Genomic DNA, 23,233 nt, shown 5'->3' on the forward strand with positions numbered 1-23,233 from the left:
TTATCCCCCTATTTGTGTGATGAATTAATAAAGAATGCATGAAGTGAAGCAACAATGACTTTATTGCCTCTGCAAGTAGTGATCGAAGGGAGGAGGGAAGGGTGGTTAGCTTACAGGGAAGTACAGTGTGTGTGGGGTTTCATCAAGGAGAAACAAACAGAACTTTCACACCGGAGCCTGGCCAGTCATTAAACTGGTTTTCAAAGCTTCTCTGATGTGCACCACACCCTCCTGTGCTCTTCTAACCGCCCTGGTGTCTGGCTGCGCATAACCAGCAGCCAGGCAATTTGCCTCAACCTCCCACCCCACCATAAACATCTCCCCCTTACTCTCACAGATATTCTGGAGTGCACAGCAAGCAGTAATAACAGTGGGAATACTGGTTTTGCTGAGGTCTAACCGAGTCAGTAAACTGCGCCAGCACGCTTTTAAACGTCCAAATGCACATTCTACCACCATTCTGCACTTGCTTAGCCTGTAGTTGAACAGCTCTTGACTACTGTCCAGGATGCCTGTGTATGGCTTCATGAGCCATGGCATTAAGGGGTAGGCTGGGTCCCCAAGGATAACTATAGGCATTTCAACATCCCCAACGGTCATTTTCTGGTCTGGGAAGAGAGTCCCTTCCTGCAGCTTTTGAAACAGACCAGAGCTCCTGAAGATGCGAGTGTCATGTACCTTTCCCGGCAATCCCACGTTGATGTCAGTGAAATGTCCCTTGTGATCCACCAGTGCTTGCAGCACTATTGAAAAGTACCCTTTGCGGTTTATGTACTCACCGGCTTGGTGCCCCGGTGCCAAGATAGGGATATGGGTTCTGTCTATGGGCCCACCACAGTTAGGGAATCCCATTGCAGCAAAGCCATCCCTATGACCTGCACATTTCCCAGGGTCACTATCCTTGATATCAGCAGCTCTTTGATTACGTTGGCTACTTGCATCACAGCAGCCCCCACAGTAGATTTGCCTGCTCCAAATTGATTCCCGACTGACCGGTAGCTGTCTGGCATTGCAAGCTTCCACGGGACTATTGCCACTCGCTTCTCAACTGTGAGGGCTGCTCTCATCTTGGTATTCTTGTGCCTCAGGGCAGGGGAAAGCAAGTCACAAAGTTCCTTGAAAGTGCCCTTACGCATGCGAAAGTTTCGTGTCCACTGGGAATCATCCCAGACCTGCAACACTATGCGGTTCCACCAGTTTGTACTTGTTTCCTGAGTCCAGAATCGGCGTTCCACAGCATGAACCTGCCCCATTAGCACCATGATGCCCACATTGCCAGGGCCCATGCTTTGAGAGAAGTCTGTGTCCATGTCCTCATCACTCTCATCACCGCGCTGACGTCGCCTACTCACCCGGTTTCGCTTTGCCAGGTTCTGGTGCTGCATATACTGCTGGATAATGCGTGTGGTGTTTAATGTGCTCCTAATTGCCAAAGTGATTTGAGCGGGCTCCATGCTTGCCGTGATATGGCGTCTGCACAGAAAAAAGGCGCCGAACGATTGTCTGCCGTTGCTCTGACGGAGGGAGGGGCGACTGACGACATGGCTTACAGGGTTGGCTTACAGGGAATTAAAATCAACAATGGAGGTGGCTTTACATCAAGGAGAAACAAAAACAACTGTCACACAGAATGGCCCTCTCACGGGTTGAACTCAAAACCCTAGGTTTAGCAGGCCAATGCTCAACCCACTGAGCTATCCCTTCCCCCCGATATTTCAGGCAGGGCTGAATGTCCGTTAAACTTTTCAAGGTGCCCCTGACAGACCTCACCAAAACGATTGTCGGTCATTGATTTCATGGAGGGAGGGAGGGGGAAGCAAATGAATATAAATCAAATCTGGTCTATTTCTTGTTTTGATCCACTCCATCTATCTTTTACATCTTTGGCTGGCAGCAGTCAGTGCAGTAGGACTGCTAGCCATCCTCATCTCCTGGCTGCTCGCCATAAGATGGTACAATAGGACTGCCGGCAGGACTAAAGAGAATGACCTGGTCGAGTCACTCCTATTTTAGTCCCTGCGCCCGTGTTTGCCCAGGCGCTCCTGACTGACCTTACCGAGGCGGCCAGGAGCACCTTGGACATGATGACGATGGCTATCAGGCCCATTGCACTGTCTTCTGCCACAAGGCAATGGGTTGCTGCTGTGTAGCAATGCAGTACCGCGTCTGCCAGCACCCAGGAGATGTATGGTGACAGTGAGCTGAGTGGGCTCCATGCTTGCCATGGTATGGCGTCTGCACAGGTAACTCAGGAAAAAAGGTGCAAAACAATTGTCTGCCGTTGCTTTCATGGAGGGAGGGAGGGAGGGAGGGAGGGAGGGCCTGACGACATGTACCCCGAACCACCCGTGACAATGTTTTTGCCCCTTTAGGCATTGGGATCTCAACCCAGAATTCCAATGGGTGGTGGAGACTGCGGGAACTGTGGGATAGCTACCCACAGTGCAACGCTCCGGAAGTCGATGCTAGCTTTGGTACTGTGGAAGCGCTCCGCCGAGTTAACGCACTTGGAGCATTTTGTGTGGGGACACACATGATCGACTATATAAAAACAATTTCTAAAAAACCAACTTCTATAAATTCGACCTAATTTCGTTGTGTAGACATACCCGTACAATGAGATGATTGTGGATACCATCCCAATAAGCATGCAAGCCGCTACGTTCTTCACTAGCTACAAGTGGTGAAGTAGTACTTTCTAATGGCACAATTCCACCCCCTTTACTCATGTTGATTAGTGCCCTACTCCAGAAATAGTCCCATTGAAATCAACAGAGCTCAATCAACAAAGTTAGGTGCAGCTCCTCATGAGTTAACAGTATCTGGTCCAACAACAGAAGTACAGTATGGGCCAAATTCTGCTTTCCTTACACAGTTCTTACTCATGCAAAACTCTCATTGAAGAAATTCCTTTGAGCTCAACAGGAGTTGTGACAGAGCAAGGACAAAGCAGGATTTGACAAGTAAGATAGTCATTCAAATAATTAACAATAAAATGTAGTTCTAAACAAAATAAAGTACCCACAGAACTAGCATCCTATCTTCCACACCAGCAACACAGTGTTGATCATTCTGCCATTGGCTGGGATTCAGAGAAATTCTGCTTTATTGAACCTTTGCTTCAGGTCAGTTCCATACTATTTTAGTCAGACTGAACAAGCCCCTGTGTGAAATTATCACACTTAATATCGTTAACCTATGTTAAACATCATTCTTGCTGGGAGAGGGCTAAAATGGTTTCAAATCCCAATGTAAACAGAACCTAAATGTATTATAAAATGGTTCCCAGAACCATGTTATAGCTTAAATAGGGACCTAAGGCCAAATTCTACTCAGAATTACCAATATAGCTATGGAGTTCCACCTGTGTAGTTGAGAGCAGAATTTGCCCTGGACTATGAAAACAGCACAATGTAGAGAAATGGACAGTTGGAATCCATGGGAGTTGTACTCACATATCTCAGTGCAGTAATAATAAATTTGGGGTAGGGTGGAAGCCTATTTGCTTTTGTGAGTTGAAAACAGAACCCTAATGTTATTTAACTATGTTTATAAAATTTGCATCAGCATTTATTTTTTCAAACCTGATATACAAATCAAGCAGCAGTGTGAATAACAGATTTTTGGATTAATTGGCAATATTGAAAAAATCAGGGGAAATGACTCGTTTGAGTTGAACCAAAACCAAATTTTTTCAATTGAAATGTTGAAACAAACTCATTAGAGGTCTAACAAAACTTTTCATTTCAGTTTTCACCATTTTTAATTTAAAAAAATAAAATAAAATTTAAGGCAATTCTCAAATGAAACATCATTTTGAACCAAAAAAAATCAAAATATTTTGTTTCAAAGTGTCAAAATGAAATATTTTGATTTTCTCAGAATTTTTTAAAGACCAAAACAATACAGCAATACTGGCTCAAATTTGTGAAATGTTTCAGAGTTTCCAAATCTGCATTTTTGCCCAAAAAAAAAAGAAAAAAGAAAAAAAAGAAAAAGCAGCTTTAGTCAAAAAAATTTCACCTAGCTCTGTACAGATGGATCAATAAGAATATCTGACAATAATGTGATGAGGTCCTGGCTCATTGAGTCCCAAGCTCAGTATACCTCTACGTACTTTTTATCTGTAAATCACCATGGAAGGGCTAATGAAAATCTGGCATTAAGACATCAGTGGACTTGCACCTGCTTTCCTCCAGGTCTGAACTTGGCCCCTGTCCACTTATACAAATGTGTGTCATATTTTCTATTGGAGTGTCTCTTTAATGAACTAGGTCTGAAACATGCAGTATATATGAGGGAAATTAACTACTTTTGAACCATCTTTCCAAAATTATTCACCCTCCGGCAGAAACCAGGTCTTGGACATTTTAGCCCAGAAAATGCCAGAAGCTATTAGCAGCTGAAAAGGGAGTTTAGAATGGAAACTCTCAGCCAACTTTAACCGTTGCTGTCACAATTGTTCTATGTATAATATTCTGCACTAAGCCTAAAGTAGAAAAGAAGTTTTATTACAAATGCAGCTGCATTTATAACTGCACAGGATAACGTACAAAAAAAATAGCTTAGCTAGGAACAATCCTGCATGGGAACTGGATGATCTAACAGCTCTTTTCCATCTCTAATATCTGTGATGCGGTACTTTAGTTTTCTGTCAACTGAAGGGTGACCATTTGTAAAGTCATTAGAAAACTGAGTGCTTAAAGATTTTGTTTGAGAATCACAGAGAAACTGGGACAGACAAAAAGAAAGTGATCCTGATTCTCCTTTTCTACTGGTTTTACACCAGCTAAACTCCATCAACATAAGAGTTATTCCTGATTTGTACTGGTATAAAGAAAAGAAAAATTGGGTCCCATATGAGATTTTCTATAGGATATATACAGCTGAATCTTGTAGAAGTGGCACTTTTGTGTTTCCATAACAACCCAAGCAGCATTTGTGAGCAATTAAAATTAGCTCTGTAGTTTATTATTATACCACAAGTTCCCTTATCAGATGATGATGATGCAGAAGCTACAATATTCTGCAACTGCAACTCAGAAAATATTTGATTTCCATTTGTAGTTCAGTTCCTCCTTCATTGGCTCAACAATATTCAGCCATCATTGCATCTAAACCCCTGAAGTTTATAGTATTATTTTTTCATTGATCTGAACAGTTACGGTAGAATATTATATGTAGTACATTTTAAGAAGCTCCTGCTACAATCAGAGATCCCTGCTAGCAGTAGGAAGAACTACTGCTACACAACTTCACCTACCCTTGACATCCCAGGTGTCTTTCCAACCACCACTTCTATCTCTACCTGGGCAATGAGACCCCCGCCCCTTCTTGTACTGGTGTAGAGGGTGGGGAAATGATACCCCACCCTTCCCTAAAGTAATCAAAACAAACCGAGCAAAGCAGTATCTGAATCTTCAACCCACATTCAACTGCAACTCATCAGCTACATGAGATTCTGAACCTCCAGCGCCATAGCACTTTTAATAGATTACAAGACAAAAAGGGACCATTGTAATCATTTAGTCTGATCTCCTGTGTAACACAGACCCCAGGTCTTCATTGAATTAATTTCTGTTTGAAGTAGAGCATATCTTTTAGAAACACAGCCCCTCCTGATCTTAAAATGCTCAGTGATGGAGAATCCACCACAATCTTGAGTAGATTTCTGCTGATAATACTGCTTGTCCTGCAAGTCCTCAATGGCAAGATAAGGAACAGAGGCAGAAGTATTCAGGATGGCCCTGCTAGCATCTGCAGTGTTTTTTTCACAGGCAGCTTAGTATGACACACATGGGGTACATCCACACTATAATAACAGACCTGTGGCATGGCTGCAGTTGGCCTGGGTTAGCTGACTTGGGCTCCCAGGGCTTAGGCTGTGGGGCTATAAAATTGCAGTGTAGACATCCGAGCTCAGGCTAAGCTGGAGCCTGGGATCTGAGACCCTGAGAGAGGAGACGGGCTCAGAGCCTGGGCTCCAGCCCAAGCCTGAACGTCTACACTGCAATTTTTAGCCCCGTAGCTTGAGCCCCACAAGCCTGAGTCAGCTGACCCGGGCTCTGAAAAGCAGAGCCGTGGGGTTCTTATCACAGTGTAGACATACCCACAAATGTTCTGTGTTAGCAGAAAGGACAGCTGCTAGCACAGAGCTACTGTGATTATAGTATTTTCTATATTAGAATGATGCAAACACATATCAAAATTGCATATTTATCATTCCTTTAATTTAATTCCTTAACTACGGGTGGTACATACAGACTCTTAGCGCCCTGCTTAAAAAAAAAAAAGCAGCAAAAATTAGGTTCCAGTTTATTATCATTATTATTTGTATTGAAGTAGCATGTAGGAGCCTTAGTCATGGAGCAGGACCCCATTGTGCTAGGTCCTGTACGAACACTGAAAAAGGACAGTCCCCTCCAATCTAAGTAGTAGAATATGTTGCCTTTCAGAGAGATATTGTCTTTTCAACTGACTCTGAGCAAGTCTGGGCATTTGTCTCTCAGGAACAGACTGCCAGCAGCTAACATGCCCATCAAAATGTATTCTGCTTAGTTGTCCAAAGGCAATAATGAGAGGGGGAAAAAAGAGTTCTACGCAGAAGATGCAAAACCAACATTTTTTCACACAGCTCTTCTGAAAAGACGAGGGCTTGAGTCACTTGCAGAAGAGGAAGCAACAGTGCTTTGGTACGGTAAATCAAACAGGACCATGTGATTATAAAAATGATGATCTACAGGATTAAAAGTAATAAGCAATTGAGACCACACACACGCGCGCACACTTGCGGTATAATGGAAGTAACAGAATCAATGCTCACAGATTACAGAGAGTATTGTTTCTCTGTAGTAAAGGTACTAGCCAGAATTAGAGTTGCTCAAAATTTTTCTACCAAAAACATTTTCCTGTCAGCTAATGTAGTTTTGTCAAAATTGAAATTTTCTGTAGGGAAAATATTGATTTTGACAAAAAATCATCTTCCAAATGGAAAATTCTATAATATATATTATATAGTTTCAAACTGACACTATGGAATAAAATGAAATTTTGTTTTGACATAAAATGTTGTTTCAGTTTAGTTCATGGAAACAAACACGTTTAAGTTTTCCATTCTCTCTTTTGGGATTTTTGGGATTTCCCTCCCTGCAACCTCTTCTCTCTCTCACTAGGTTTTTTGATTGTTCGTTTGCATGGACTTTGCTGTTCAAAGTTGTTCAGATATTTTCTTCAAACAAAGTTTAGCTCATGGATCACTCACAAAATGTTCAATGAGTATTCCATTGTTTATGACAGCAGTCTCCAAAGTGGGGTGCGTGGCAGGAGGAAGGCCGCCAGACAGCACTACGCCGTTTTTTTTCTTCGGTGGCAGCTCTGCACGCCTGCAGCAGGTCTTCACCTCCGGCAGCGCGCCTGTGACAGGTCTTCCCTCATTCTTTCTTAGGCAGCACACCTGCGGTAAGTCTTCCGCTCTTCTTGCTTCGGCGGCACCGTGAGGGTGCGCGATCCAAAAACTTTGGAGACCACTGGTCTAGGGAACCTGGGCAACTAACTAAGGGCTGTGGATTCCATTAAGGGGCATCCTAAATGGTAAGCATTGCAAAGCTGAGTCTACCAGTCCCATTTGTGCGTCTAGCCCCAAGAGTCTTTCCTTTGACTTCAGTGGGCTTTGGGTCAAGCCCTTACACTGTACCTCACTCTTTCTGTGACCAGGGCCTGCAGAATTAACAGGAGTGAAAAACAGCTACCGTTTAGTTTTGGCACTGAAGTCAGCAGTTCTGTCTCTGTACACACCTGGGAAGGAGATCTGTGCAGGAACAAAATACCATTTTAAAAGAGTGGAACTGCACTTTAGCAAATTGATATTTTAAAAAGGAGATAGGGCTATTATTCAGTAAACTATATTGGGAATGCTCAAGGGACTATATCATGCTAATTGCAAAGCAGAATCTGATTTGGACCAGATTTTCAAAACGCAGTCCTTAAACTGCACCTGTAGGAAATGTATGTGCATACAATGATACTCATGTTTACCTGGCTGGTATAAGTAGTGTGGGTTTTGCCTTTATAATTACATGCCCAAAATTCTCAAACTCAAGAATTTAGTCCTGTATTATTTTCCCTGTGAATGATGTGTCTTATAGCTCAGGTATTTTATTATCATTTGCATTTAATAATAATGTGCATTATTTATAGGTTGGTTAATATTCAGACCTATAGCTCCTCCTGTTTTCTGTCTTTCTTGAATCATTGTGTCTGGTATGGATGATTTTGTTAATTTTGCTGAATCATTTTGGAATTTGCTTTGTTTAGAGTGATTGACAATGTCTTCATAAGAAGTAGCCTGGCTCAAAGAAAATTAGAGTTTACATCTCCCAACTGCCAATAAAAATAAGATTTTATATTTCCCACTGCACATGAATATCAAAAACTTTTTTATTATTTGTAGGGATATTGGTGATGGCCACTAACAGATTATACAAACTGATAGCTCCCTTGAAATATTAGTCAATTTAGTATGCATGGAAAGTCTACCATTTCTCTTTTCAACTTTAAAAGTTGTTTAACGGTACAATTTGATTTTACATAGCACCCTTCAGAGGTAGTACAACAAAATGCTTTACACATAAGATTATTCAGCTTTGGTATCAAAGCTAAAGGACAAAATATTCACAGGTGCCACTGGAAAAAGAGAAGGTTTTGACCTCATTGATGGTAAGTAGTGCAAGTCTGCAGGTACAAAAAAGAATAAATTGGCGAATGGGGCCAAAAGGCATGAGCTCTCTGAACATGGATGCATTTAGACCTGCACAGTGTTATCCCTTCTGTGAAGCTTACAAACTTTTACATTAAAAAAGCCTTTGAATGTAATAGTTTAATATCAACATTCGATTTGATGGGCACCGAAAAGGAACAAAACTCGAAAGGCCATGCTGGCTGATGTGTTCAGTTTTCACAGAGTTCTCAATTGATCTTCGCTCTCTGTTTCTTGAGATTGTGGAACTGGGCCCTACAAACTTTTGAATTTCAAATTCTGGCTCTGTCAGCTGTGATTTCTGTGGCCTTGGGGCAGTCGCTTCATCTGTCTGCCTCGGTTTCTCCATCTACCAAATGGGGTATAGCAACAGTGATCTAATAGTGCGACTGTAACGAAGACCCTTGGGTTGAATAGTATGACTTTCGTATGTTTCCCCAGCCCCTGACACACATTTCATATCGTCTTTTCAAGCAAGTGGAATTAATAAGCAGACTGCAGCAGAACTTTTAAAACTATCGCCATGCACGTTCAAATACACCAGTCACGCTTAGGTGCCAAAGGTGCTTTTGTGCTTATAGATATTGCTGTCTCCCTGCAGGGTCCTCTCCTTCTTTCTGTGCTGTCGCTTAGGTGCTCATCTGTACTTCATGGGCCAGATTTTCAAATGATCTGAGCACTCATTTAGGCATCTAAATAAGGGGCCAGACGTTCAAGAAAGCTCAGCATGCTGAATACATGTTGGGGGGGAGGGCAGATTGGCAGCTGATGTAACTTGTGATAGCTTTGTTGACCTTAATGGAGCTGTGACAACTTACAGCAGCTGAGGATCTGGCCCTTATTGATGGGTAAAATTTTCAAAAGTGCCTAAGTGACTTAGAAGCCCAAGTCACATTTTAAAAATTAATTGGGCTCCTAAGTTACTTAGGCACCTTTGAAAATTTTATACTATGTGCCTAAATGGGAGTAGACTTACTGGGAAAATCTGGCCCCATTTCTAGGTGCTGAGCACTTGAATATCTGGTCACGCAGCCCTTAGAAAATCTGGTACCATCTGAGTACATCTGCAACACACTGAGTGCGTTTATGTTGGGCTGTCCTGTCTACTTACAACACATTTGTATACTCAGTCATTTTGTAGCATTGTTTGTTCTTTTTCTTTGTCGATGGAACTAACCCATATGAAGAGAACTGTGCTTCAACCCTGAAAAATTGAAGGCGACAATCAATTTTTAAAATGTCCTTTTCATTAAAATGTAATGAAGATAAAAACAATGAGCTCAGAAAAACTCAGCCAACTGTGACAAAATACATAAACCCAAGAGGAGCAGTATCTGCTGACAGGAATGCCACCATGCCTGAGTGTACGTAAAACACAAGAGAAACGGAAAGAGTTTTACCCTGCCAATGGGACATACAGGCAAACAATTCATGTTTTGCCTCTTTCATAGCAGATGCTGGGATCTGAGTAAGAAGAGTCAGTTCAAAGTGGTACTTTCCCACTGGCAGAGCTGGAGGGTGAACCTCTTGGAGTTCATTAACTTTCTGCAGAAAGACAAGCTCCCTCTGGATGTAGTAATGCTTTTACAGGACCATCACCGTGGATCTGGCATGTGAGTGGAAAGTGGACCCTGAGAAATGCCAGCTCTGTTGCTCCTCAATCACAGAAGGGCTGTAGCTCACCAAGTGTTAGGAGCCAGATGGCTTGTTTAAGTACCCTTCCCCCAGATGGTATTTACAGGTGTGGATGGGGAAGTTAGTGCATGTTCAACCAGCAATTTCTGGGTGGCTTTCCAAGGGGAAAGCTGGCCAGCCCCACAGGGAACATTCTGCATATGTAAGGGGACTGCTGCCCCCTTACTAACATTCAGTGGGGGTGTTTTAGTTGCTATCTCCCAGTACTAAAAAGGGGGAAGGTCGATGGGGAATCAGGACCCTGAGACTGACAGCCCCCAGGAACAATGGGGAGAGGCCAATGCTCCAGGTTAGCCTGAATGACAGGGTGGGCAGGCTAATCAGGGAGTCAGGAGGCCAGGGAGGTCCCGTCCTCTGTGTGAGCTGGATTTGCCTGGGTCAGACAGAGTGGGGCCCAAGCTGAGCTGGGGAGCAGAGCTGTGCCAGATCCAGAGGGACCAGAAAGGCAGCCTAGAGACAGTAGACCCTGTCCTGGGAGCAGAGCTGCAGCCCCAAAGCCAGAGGCACAGCCCAGAGAGAGCAGACTTGCCCTGGGAGCAGAGCTGCAGCAACCAGAGCCAGAGGGGCCGGAAAAGCAGCCCACGAAGCAGGTCAGTGCTGGGAGCAGAGTCACAGAAGCAGCCTGCAGAGCAGACCTGTCCTGGGAGCAGAGCTGCAGCAACCAGAGCCAGAGGGGCCAAAGAAGCAGCCCAGGGAGCTGGAGGCAGAGCAGCAGCAGCAGCAGTGCTGAGACAGAGTGGTGGAGTTGGAGCAGTCCGGAGCTGGGTGCGGTGAGCAGCTGGGGAGGCCGAGGGGGACCCTGGGCAGCAGGCCCAGCACAGGGAGACGCCTCAGCCAAGAGGCTCTACAGGCCAGGCTTGGATCGTAACCCCGACAGGGCGGGGGCGACACTGGGCAGAAGGGTCCTACCACTTAGAGCCTGAGAGCGTGTGGCCACCACCAGAGCAAGTGTCTAACCCACAGCATCCCTGCAGCACAGCCAGGGCCTGAGAAGGAGGCCTGGGCCTTACAAGGAACAGACTGTGAACTGCCCGGACGTTCCAGAGACACTGTTTGTGATGTTCCCTGCCACAGAGCGGGTTGATGTGTTTCCTTTAACCTTTCCCATTTTTCCTTATTCTTTTTAAAATTAATTGTTGATTAAATAACTTGCATTTGCTTTAACTTGTATGTAATGGTCAGTGGGTCAGAGAAGTGCCCAGTGCAGAGAGAGTACCCCGGAGTGGGGACACCCTAGCCCCTGTTCTAGGTGACCACAGCAGTGTTGGGGGTTGAGCCCACCAGGAATCCTGGGCCCAGCCTTGTTGGGGTTACGAGGACTCTGCCAGACAGGAGAGTGGAAGGGGAGTCCTCAAGGGCAGGGAGGCCACTGGGTAAAGGAAGTGGGAGCGAGGACTCAGATCCTTTCGCTAGCCCACTTCACCGGGGTTGTGCAGAAGCCAAGAAAGTTCCTCACAAGAGTGGGACTGTTCCCCCGCTTACACATATAGAGCTTGAATCCTGGCTCCTCACTCAACTCTTCATGCTTTGTTTCATCCTGCTCCAGGCCACGTACAAAGGAGTACTGGGGAAGCATAGAGGGCAGCTGCTTCTATCACACTCCCGCCTGTGCTCTGCTCTGCATTGTACAATGTAAGAGAGAACGCAGACTCTTATTTCCAAAGTAACCACACTGGGCCCAACGTTTGGGTAGGCTGGGCCTGAGCGCTGGAAGCTCCCTAAAAGCGTGGGGGCGGGGGGACACTGGCACCCGGACCATGGCCCTGCCCTCTGCTCCACCCTGAGGCCCGCTCCCGCTCATCCTCCTCCCCATGAGTCCCCAGCCATGCTCCACCACAGTTCTGCCCCAGACCCTGCTCCTGCTCTGCTCCCTCCCCCAAGGATCACCCCCAGCCAACCACCTGTGCCTGTCTGCTTAAACACATGCTTAAGTGCTTTGCTAGGTGGCAGCCAGAGTTCTCAGCACCTTGTAAGATCAAGCCCTTTTTTAATTCCCAGAGGCTGGAATCTACATTCATATTTAGGCATGTAAATCCTTATTTAGATGCCTAAATTAGCATATATGTGTTGAAAATGGGCATTTAGGTGCCTGGGTTTGAAAATTTGGGCCATGATAGCAACTGTGCCCTTCTGTGCACCTCACCTATTATTTGAAAAGATTTCTATAAGGAAATATAGGTTTTCATCTGACACTTTTTGCATTTCTCACTGACTAAAACAATTGTCTATATATAATATACACCATTTCTCACGATAATCATATCAATTCACATGCATTAGGGGAAAGGAGCCAGCTGGAGGCAACATAATAGTGGCACTTGAACAAAATAATCTAATTTTGAAAAAGCTGTGAAATATCAGGAGTCTCAGTAGAATTTTGAATATATCTGCACCAGGATAAGGTGAAGACTAGGGAATTACTCTCCTTGGGCATTTTGGAGACTTCTAAACAGAAATTAACTTCCAATGCATCTGTAGCCTTTTCGTTTGCTTTTCCTGAACATTGTGTGTGGTTTTGCTTGTACAAACATTCCAGAAAAAGGAATTTTTGGGCCGATTATCAGAATTTTTTTAAATCATGAAGCTTAATTATTTTAGGCTGAAATGGAAGTAGTTCTGGGCATCCAATAGTGAACTCAAACGGTACCATGTGACTTAGCTGACCAGTCAAATAGTTCAAGCATTGAATCATAAAGCACTGGTGCCCAAACTTTTCCTGTCATGCCCCCCATTTCCAGTAAGGGAATCGGTCTATCTCCCCTCTCCCCCCCCCAACAGCCCTCCCCTTTACTGCACTATTGGCTCAGCGAAGGAGCTTGGGCTGATGGCAGAGCTTGGGGGCAGAATTGGAAACGGGGAAGGAGCTGGGGCTAGAGGCAGAGCTGGGTTGGGGTGAAGGAGGGGCCAGAGCTGGGGCTGCGAATGGAGCTGCGGCCAAGGTCAGGAGTGGAGCTGCTGCCAGGGTTGGGAGCTGGGGCCCAGAGCAGAGCCGCGACTGGGAGTGGGGCTGGAGCCTGGGGTCTGAGGCCGGGGGTGGGACTGGGCCAGAGCAGAGCTGGGGGAAGAACGGGGCTGAGTGGCGCTCCCTCCCTGCTCCTCATGGGGGCTGGCCCAGGTCCCCCCCCACACATACATACCCAACTGTTCCTCTGTGCCCCTCCCAGGTTGGCAAACTGATTTTTGCCCATTTATTTCATACTGTGCAGAAGCCACGATGGCTTGAATTTGCTTAGTGCCTGCTTTCTATCCTGCCTCACAGCTGATTAGACACAAGGGGATCAGGATTCATCTATTAACTTGCGCTCTCTCTGCTGCCCTTTTGCCTGAGTAACCCTGCAACCCTCACCACCATGCCTGAACAGGTTCCGTAGGGATTTTTCAAGGGGAAAAAAAAACCCTAGATATTTTAAAAAACAGAAGTTAGAGAACAGCATGTCCCTGCCTTAGGTAAATCAAATTAATTTAATTCCAAAACTATACTGGTCAGTGTCCTTTTGGGAAAACAAAGAGAAATCAACAGAACCTCTCAGTTCTGATGCCATTTACTAAGATGCAATTCTCCCATTGCCTGCAAATAGCAGCCAGATGAAGCTTGTTAGAAGATTAAGTTTCAGTTACAGTTGACATTTTGAAAACACTGTGTTGTATCCCAAAACCCGGAGAGTCTCCTGTTTCTGTACATCAGCTGATCAAAGGATCATCGCTGGCAAAAGCTACTGAAGAGATATGGTCACTGGCATTTCAGTGCTCTGCTGACCCTGGGACACAGTGACACTGGAGTCAATGGTGGAGAACAGTCAGACCTCATTCCTAACAGCTTTCTGGCCCGGGGAATGCTTTGCTGTTAAGAGTGCGTTGATGCTAGTGTGTTTTCATGGGGGTTACAGGTACTGGGAGTTCTGGGTTACAGGGGAGTGATATTTACGTTTCTCACCACTATTCACTGTAAAATAATGGAGGGGAGGGGAAACAAGATGCTTTTGAAACAAAAAGGTGGCGGAGGAGGGAGACACACCAATACTTCCATTAATAGTAATCAGAGGGAAGATGATCCGGCGCTTGGAGTAGCAACCTGGGAGACCTGGATTCAATTCTCTTCTTCCTGTGTGACCTTGGGCAAAGCACTTTGTCCCTCTGCACTTCAGTTCCCCATCCATAAAATGGGAATAATAATCTCTCTCACACAGAGTTACTGTGGGGAGAAACACACTGAAGACTATGAGGCACTCAATACCATGGTGATGGGGGCCATGTGAGCAGCACAAAAGAAACATTTTTCTTCTCATGTTTCAAATGCTGTGCTATATAGAGGGTGATTTCTGGCTAGGAATAAAAAAAATGTTTAAAAATTATCTGCTATTCATACCTATAAAATAACTCAGATTCAGGCTTGAATATTTGAAGACATTTGTAAATTAATTATATGCATGACATTCTCAAATGTAAATGATCCTAGAGCAAATTCAGATTCAGTGTAAGCAGGCACCCCTGACTTCAGTGGTTCTGTGCCACTTTAAAACTGGTCTTGATTTGGCCCCATATCCATCTTGCCTCAAATTTTGGCTATAACAAATGTCCAGGACATGAGGATTTGGGGAGACAAGAATCTAAATGGGCAAAATCTGAAATACAATTTTTTTCCATGGAGGTGCACTCCTGTGCTGTTCGAAGCATGGAAGCGGTCTTGGAAAATTAAAAATGGAATCTATTTAGGGATTAAATGCTGCCCTATTATCCAAAAAATAAAAAGCTCTTGAAAGATGGAGGCTATTAAAATCTTAGCCTGTGGGGTAGTATTTATGCATCTAATATTGTCTCTCCAGCTAAATTCTCTCTTAGATTTTACCAATCACTTTTCCTTTCACTTCAAATACTTGGGGAAAAAAATAATCTCAGCTTTCTCATGGAATGAGAGGCGATGCAGAATGCAATCATTATGTCAGGCCCTGATCCTGAGCACTGACTGGCCAGACCCGATATCCCTACAAAGCTCCGCTGCAGTTAACAGGGCTCCATACTGGTGCAGGGGTCCAGGTGTATGGAGCTCCCGGAAGGACCAGGGCCATAGGATTTTTGAAAGAGGTCATCATTTTGAAAACTGAGCTCTTTTGAATATGTGGCTGTAAGTGGGAGCTGCTGGGTGCTGAGTCCTTTTTTTGAGTCCTTCACATTCCTTAAAACTCTCCTTTGCCACGAAGGCTACAAAAACTTGACAACACTTAGGCCACGAGTGTACTAATACCACTGCCTATCATGCAGACTCATACTTTCTCTTTGTTTTCTTGTGCTCCTGTGTCAGTCTCTCTGTACTCATCTGTTATCTTGTGTTCTATATTTTGATTATAAGATCTTTGGGACAGGGACCAGCTTTTTTGTTCTATGTTTGTACAGCACCTAGCACAATGGGGTCCTGGTCCAGGATGGGGGCTTCTAGGTACTGTGGTAATACAAAAAAGATAATAATAATAATTAATTAATCATTTGAAAATTGGGCCCCAATTGTGAGTGCTGAGCGCTTGTATATATGGCCCTACTCTCTTTTGACAATGTGGCCTTTATTTGTCATCTTGCAAAATGTGTCATGTGAGTCTCAAATTATCCAGTTAAAAATACTATCTACTGGCTCTTATTCTGGAGCTGGTTTATAACTTTGAGGGCTGGAAATGAAAAAGTAGCCAATTAAAAGAGGCTGGGGACGTTACTTACCTGTAGTCAAAGGACTTCAGAAAAACAAACTCTAAAGTAAGGTACACTTGGAGAGTGTAAAGTGGAGTTTATGAAAGTCACATGAGAAGGAAATCTTCGCTCATACGCCTGGAAAAATTCCAGCATAATAACTCAAGAGGAAATTTTGTTCGGACACACTCTGCAGTGTACTGAGTACCCTCTAATTCTGCTTACTTAAATGGCTTTGCAAGGCAGGATCCAGGATTAGGCAAAGGCCCAATCTTATTCTGACTTGTTTAAGGATTCAAAACGTATGCCTGCCTTGGGGCTGGTCTTCACGTACAGCGCTAAAGCCAAGCTAAATTGTCATCATCGGCGATCCCTCGAGGTCAAGGATGATCTCTTTCATAGGTTTTATTTTTTCTGGTCCTTTGGTGACTGAGGAGTCTGATCCTTGAGCCACAGGCCGTTGGCAGACATTGCAGGATGTGTTGGAAGAAGGGCCGGGCCACGATTGCTGTGTGACAGTTGTCTTTCCTTTCTTTTCTGGCATTTTTCTGCTACCAGGGCAAGGCAATTTTCCTCAAAAGTGGACTTTCCCTCTCTGACAAGTCTTCACCAGTTATCCCTATCCTGGGCTGCTGTCCCCCACTGTGTGGTGTCGATGCCACATCTCTTGATGTTTATCTTGAGGGTGTCTTTAAAGTGTTTCTTTTGTCCTCCCTGTTTCCTTTCTCCTTTGGTGAGTTGGGTGTTCAGCAGTTTTGGTAAGAGTATATCAGGCATGTGCACACAGTGCCTGCCCCACCTCAGCTGGTGCTGGATAATAAGGGCCTCAACACTGAAGAGATCAGTGTCCTCGCAGAGGCCAACATTAGTGCGATGATCCTCCCACTTATGTTGAGAACCTTCTGAAGAAATTGCTGGTGCTGGCGTTACAGGTTTTCCTGGTGTTTTCTGTAGGTCACCCAAGTCTCTCAACTGTACAGGAGAGCTGGGATTACCACCGCTTTATAAACTAAAAGTCTAGTATGTGTTCTAATGTTGTGATCATTGAACACCGGGCGAGACAGTCTGCGAGAGGCAATGCTGGCGCAGCGGATTCTGTGCTGCGTCTCGACATCTGTGTCTGTCCTCTGTGAGAGATGGCTGCCAAGACTGGCAAAGTAGTCTACATTTTCCAGTTCTTCTTTGTCAGTGTAGATCTTCCTTGCTGGGTCTGATGATTGACCAGAGAAAACCCGGTGGAGAACTTTTGTTTTGCCAATGTTCAGAGTACTCCTACATGCCACAGGGGGCTACAACAGTGCTTCCCTTCACTCACCTAACAAAATTGTTAATCTATCCAGCTATATTCTTAGCCCGACAGACGAGTCTGTCCTATCTCGGGGTCTCTCCTTCTGCCCCACCACCCCCATAAACATGATACAGTTCTGCAGTGCCCTAGAATCCTACTTTCTACCTCTCCGACTCAAGGAATATTTTCAAAACACCACTGAACAGCACACTAACACACAGGACGCTTCCTACCAACACTACAAAAAGAAGGATTCTGCGTGGACTCCTCCTGAAGGTCAAAACAACAGACTGGACTTCTACATAGAGTGCTTCCGTCAATGTGCAAGAGCTGAAATTGTGGAAAAGCAGCATCATTTGCCCCATAACCTCAGCCATGCAGAACACAACACCATCCACAGCCTCAGAAACAACTCTGACATCATAATAGCAAAGGCTGACAAAGGAGGTGCTGTCGTCATCATGAATAGATTGGAATATGAACAAGAGGCTGCTAGACCACTCTCTGACACTAGATTCTACAGGACATTACCCTCTGACCCCACTGAGGATTACCAAAAGAAACTACACCATCTGGTCAAGAAACTCCCTAAAGAAGCACAGGAACAAATCTATACTTACACACCCCCTGAGCCCCGACCAGGGGTATTCTACCTGCTACGCAAAATCCATAAACTTGGGAATCCTGGACGCCCCATCATCTCAGGCATTGACACCCTGACAGCAGAATTATCTGGCTATGTAGACTCTCTCCTCAGGCCCTACGCTACCAGCACTCCCAGCTATCTTTGAGATACCACTGACTTCCTGAGGAAACCACAATCCTTTGATGATCTTCCAGAAAACACCATCCTGGCCATTATGGATGTAAAAGCCCTCTGCACCAACATTCCACACAAAGATGGACTACAAGCCGTCAGGAGCAGTATCCCCGATAATGTCACGGCAAACCTGGTGGCTGAACTTTGTGACTTTGTCCTCACCCACAACTATTTCAGATTTGGGGACAACTTGTACCTTCAAGTCAGTGGGACTGCTATGGGTACCCACATGGCCCCTCAATATGCCAACATTTTTATGGCTGACTTAGAACAACGCTTCCTCAGCTCTTGTCCCCTTATGCCCCTACTCTACTTGCGCTACATTGATGACATCTTCATCATCTGGACCCATGGGAAGAAGGCCCTTGAGAAATTCCATCAAGATTTCAACAATTTCCACCCTACCATCAACCTTATCCTGGACCAGTCCACGCAAGAGATCCACTTCCTAAACACTACAGTACTAATAAGCGATGGTCACATAACCACCACCCTATACTGGAAACTACTGACCGCTATACTTACCTATATGCCTCCAGCTTTCATCCAGACCACATCACACAATCCATTGTCTACAGCCAGGCTCTAAGATACAACCCCATTTGCTCCGGTCCCTCAGACAGAGACAAACACCGACAGAATCTCTATCAAGCATTCTTAAAACTGCAATACCCACCTGGTGAAGTGAAGAAACAGACTGACAGAGCCAGAAGGGTATCGAGAAGTCACCTACTACAAGACAGGCCCAACAAAGAAAGTAACAGAACACCACTAGCCGTCACATACAGCCCCCAACTAAAACCTCTCCAGCGCATCATCAAGGATCTGCAACCTATCCTGAAGGACGACCCCTCACTCTCAGAGACCTTGGGAGACAGGCCAGTCCTCGCTTACAGACAGTTCCCCAACCTGAAGCAAATACTCACCAGCAACCACACACCACACAACAAAACACCAACCCAGGGACCAAACCCTGCTACAAATCCCGGTGCCAACTCTGTCCACATATCTGTTCAGGGGACACCATCATAGGGCCTAATCACATCAGCCACACTATCAGAGGCTCATTCACCTGTGCATCTACCAATGTGATATATGCCATCATGTGCCTCTGCCATGTACATTGGCCAATCCGGACAGTCTCTAAGCAAAAGAATAAATGGACACAAATCTGACATCAGGAATCATAAAATTCAAAAACCAGTAGGAGAACACTTCAATCTCTCTGGTCACTCAATAACAGACCTCAAAGTGGCAATTCTTCAACAAAAAATCTTCAAAAACAGACTCCAACATGAAGCTGCAGAACTGGAATTAATTTGCAAATTAGCTACCATCAGATTGGGCCTGAATAAAGACTGGGAGCGGTTGGGTCATTACAAAACCTAAACTTAATTTCCCCAATACTAATTTCTCCCTACTGTTACTCACACCTTCTTGTCAACTGTCTGTAATGGGTCACTCTCTTCCCACTTCAAAAGTTATTTCTCCTCCCTTGGTATCCTGCTGTAAATTGATTTATCTCGTTAGACTGACCTAACACTTGGTAAAGCAATCCACATCCTTTCATGTATTTATACCTGCTCCTGTATCTTTTAGTTCATACATCTGATGAAGTGGGTTCTAGCCCACAAAAGCTTATGCCCAAATAAATTTGTTAGTCTCCAAGGTGCCACAAAGACTCCTTGTTTTTGTTTTTTTTTTGCTGATACAGACTAACACATCTACCACTGGAACCCTAGGCTTCTGTAAGCTTCAGAGAAGCAATTAAGAGCTGTTTGTAGGTCCTCCTTTGAGTGTGCAACTACAGTACAATCATCTGCATACTGGAGTTCGGTTATTGTTGCTGATATTACTTTAGTTCTGGCATGGAGACGAGAAAGGTTGAAGAGGTTGCTGTCAATCCAATATTGGATGCCAATGCCCTGTGACTTGGGTTAATGTTTTCATAGCTGCTAAGAAAATGGAGAAAAGGGTGGGTTCCAGTACACAGTCTTGTTTTACACCAGTTTGGATGATAAAGGTAGAACCACTGCACAGGATGGAGGCAGTCATCTGGTTGTAGAGGAGTCTTACAATGGGTGATAAATTTGCTTGGGCAGTCAAACTTTGACATAATTTTCCACAGAGCCTCATGGTTGACAGAGTCGAAGGCTTTGGTCAGATTGATAAAGGCCATATACAGCTCCTGGTGTGGTTCTTGACATTTTTCCTGGATCTGCCTGGCTCCGAAAATCACGTTGGTTGTGCCTCGTGATGTATGAAGCTGCACTGGGACTCAGGAAGTACTTCCTCTGCAAGAGGGAGCAGGCACTTCAGTAAGATTCTATCAAGAATCTTCCCAGTGATGGACAGGAGGGAAATGTCTTGTTAGTTGCCACAGTTGGCCTTGTCTCCCTTTTTGAAAATGGTGCTGATGTTAGCATTACATAAGCCAGCAGGGATTTCTTCAGAGCACCAGGTTTTGAGCAGCAGCAAATGAATCTTGTTAGTCAGTGTTTCTCCCCCCACTTTCAGTACTTCAGCTGGTATGCCATCAGGACCTGGTGGTTTATTGTTCTTCATCTGTTTAATTTCTTTGCAGGTCTCCTCAGGTGTCGGTGGCTTGGCAAGAGTTTCCCAGATTGGGTGCTGAGGGATGGAGTTGATGGTGTTGTCAGTCACAGTTGATTCTTGATTTAGAAGCTTTTGGTAGGGTTCCTTCCAGCACTCTGTGATAGATTCGTAATGAATGAAGCTAAGCTGTAGTGCTTAAGTAAAGACGCTCCTATACCAATGGGAGAGCTTCTCCCATCAGTGTAGTTAATATACGTCCCTGAGAGGTGGTACATGATCTACATAGGGGGTTTGGTCAGTATAACTACATCGCTCCTAGGTGTGGATTTTTCACTCTGAGCAACATAGTTATACCGATATAGGTCTATAGGATAGACCTGGCCTTGGAGTTGCAACAGAACATTTACCAAGATCTCGGGGATGGGGAATTGCAGGATCAAGTAAAAGCCATGCTTTGTGAAGCACACTGTGGCCCTGACCTAGAGCCAGTTGAGATCAATAGAAATACTCCCACTGACTTCCAAGGACTTTGAATCAGGCCCTACATGCTAACAGCAGCTTTGAAATGCAGCCAGCCGTCAACATGGCAGACTGTACAACAGCAATAGAGGCAGACTGTACAACAGCTGTACATTCCAGCTAAAGAGAGAAGGGCTGACTCCTTCTCTTACCAAAACCAATATTTAATGCCCAGGAAAAACAGATACAAAAATCAAGGTCCTAAGGTCTCAGATGACTCAGCTCTGAGTTTCATGAACTTATCAATTCTAAGGCCAGAAAGAACCATTGTGATCAGCTAGTCTGACCTACTGTGTAACTCAGGCCATAGAACTTCCCCAATATCCTTCCTTTTGAACTAGACAAAAATGTAAGCCTTCAAGAAGCTGAAGGGCTAAATTGATCGTACTGTATTTGAGACTAAAGGTACGTCTACACAGCCAAAAACAAAAAGCAGCATGCCAGTGAGTCTCAGAGCTTGGGTCAAGTAGCTCAGGCTTCTGTGGTTCATGCTATAGGGCTAAAAATAGCAGTCTTGACGTTCCCACTCAGGCTGGAGCCCAGGCTCTGAGACCTTCTCCCTTCACTGGGTTTCAGAGACCGGGCTCCAGTCCAAGTGGGAACGGTCACACTGCTATTTTTAGCCCTGAAGCACAAGCCCAAATCAGTTAACCTGGATTCTGAGACTCTCTGTTGCGAGGGTTTTCTGTAGTATAGATGTAACTTATGATTCTTGGGACTTCATGTATTTCAAACCTGAGGCTTAAAATCAGTAACTCACTATTTTTATCTTCTCTGGTAAAAACCCCAAGACACTTTTTTTTAAAAGTATATTTGAGAAGACAATTCACATGGACAAAGAACACCTTGGTAGTGATGAAGAAGCTGACTGACTGGCATATCTAAGATTACAAATAGCTCTGGCCTCTCCCGTTACGTGAACCACACTCCCAGAGTGCTGATGTGTGGATGAATAAGCAGAAAACCTGCCTACCTTTTGTGCAGAGTCAGCTAAAAGACATTTGGGAATAATATGCTAATACACATTTATAAATGCCCTCTTCAATTCATTTATATTTGTACCCTGGGCTGACCCTTTGTTTCACTATGAAGCCGTGTACTCAATACTTTCATCTAATGCCATAATTCTCTTCACTGTACAACCAGATGTAGCCTCTTGTATAGAAAACAGTTTAATCAACAATGGGATGCTACCAAAGCAGTGCCCGGGGCCAACCGTCTCTCCTTCAGAGATGCGACATCAGACAAGGGACTCAGCTTTTCCCCAGTTAGAAATAAAGGTCCATGTACAGTATGTGTAATTAGAATATCCAGCAAAGAGTGATGCCAAAAGGTAGGTGTTTTGAAAAGTCTCCAGTACCAGCTAAATGAACAACATGAAAAGAATTACTGGTAAATAACATTTTTGTGCAATACTGACATCAGCAATTTATTTGAACAGCTGGGTCTCCTGTATCACACAGTACATACAAGTAATGTCATATTTACACTTTAAACCATTTTCTCACAAATTTACCCTCCTCCCTCCAGCCGAAGATTCTAAAAATGAAAACGCTTTGCATGGTCCTATTGTATATGTAGGAAACATTGAATCATCTCCTTTACCCCTAAAGCCAGCATTTTCCAGACTTCTGAAAACTGAACCTTTCCTTTAATTCTACCAATGGTGTTAAAGGCCTATTCCGCACTCCTCCCACCCAGTTTGTGTTAAATCAAGAATAGGCATTTTATTTCTACTTGGAGGAATCTGGTAAATTAACAGCAGCATAAATGTAAATGATTTCATTGGGTTTTTATATTAAAACACACAGCCACCTCTCCAGAGAAGTCTGAATACACACCAACCCAATGATGTCAGCTAAAAATATCTTATCAGCATTATCCAATTTATTAGTCTAGCCAGTAAGCCGCTGCAAACCCAGTT

This window comes from Lepidochelys kempii, chromosome 3, assembly GCF_965140285.1.
Source record: "Lepidochelys kempii isolate rLepKem1 chromosome 3, rLepKem1.hap1, whole genome shotgun sequence".
NCBI classification, from domain to species: Eukaryota; Metazoa; Chordata; order Testudines; family Cheloniidae; genus Lepidochelys; species Lepidochelys kempii.